Consider the following 1,229-nt stretch of genomic DNA (forward strand, 5'->3'; position numbering starts at 1 on the left):
GGGAAGGATCGTATCGAATTTTCAAAAATATCTGGTGTTGACTTTTAATAAAAAGTTTTGACTTAAAAAATAATGTTGACTTGAAAAAAATGTCGGTTACAAAATTATGGTTTGAACTTGAGTGAAACTTTTTTACGCACTCTGCTCTGATAATTTTTTCTTGTTTAAATTGATCAATACTATACCCTGAGGCTGGAGCTGATACAGTATCATCACATTTGTGTCGATGCGAAGGATCAGTAATAAGTGTATAGGTTTTACGTAGCGACAAAGCTTCGTTAATTAAAAATATCACTACGGAAGTAGATAAACAAGCGAAAATCTGACTAGCTATAACGCCGATAAGCCAAGTAATAATATGAAATGGTCTATATTAGTTTATTAGTTTAGTATTTACGCGCATATTTTACGCGAGTACTTGTTTATGCGACGAGTGCGAGTTAGCGTTGTAGTTTTATTTAAAAGTAATATTAAAGTATGGAGAATAAATTTAATTCAGCAATCGAAAAAATTATCAACAGTAAAAAGAGAAAAAAAAGTAAAAAAAAAAAAAAAATTGGAACACATAAAAAACGGTACCTACCTAACGAATAACAAACTTATGTATAAATATGATGCTGTGACAATTGGTGGAAAAGAAAAATTAATTAAACCTATAGTTGAAAATGACTGACGTTTTATATTATGTCACAATAAACGAGTTGTTTGAGAAATTCATTCGGCACATTTAGCAGTAAGCAGTAGCCAGTACCCCGTAGCGCATGGTGGTAGAAATAGGATAATGGCTGTGTTAAAAACAAAATATTGTAATGTGACAACGGATTCAATCATTATTAAATAGTATCTATTTTAAAACAATCAGTGTATTATTTGAGATTTATCATCATTTACCACAAGTTTTGGCAAATGACGTCAATGACCGGTGAAAGATGTACATTTGAGTTTAAAATATGTGTTTTTACAACATTTACCTACATAATTGAATCATTTTGGCTAATGACGTCATTGACCGGGAAATTACGACATTTACCAATTTTTGTCTTTCACCGTAACATATTCATTTGTACATTTTTCATTACTATTATAATTTGTTATAATATTATGTTTCGTACAATTAACTATATACAAATGATTTTTTAATTTTTTTTAAATAATTTTAAAGTACCTACTACCTATCTAACTTCGAGTTATTGTATTCATCAACGATCTGAAAAAAAATCATATTATTA

Source organism: Acyrthosiphon pisum, chromosome X, assembly GCF_005508785.2.
Source record: "Acyrthosiphon pisum isolate AL4f chromosome X, pea_aphid_22Mar2018_4r6ur, whole genome shotgun sequence".
In the NCBI taxonomy this organism is placed as follows: domain Eukaryota; kingdom Metazoa; phylum Arthropoda; class Insecta; order Hemiptera; family Aphididae; genus Acyrthosiphon; species Acyrthosiphon pisum.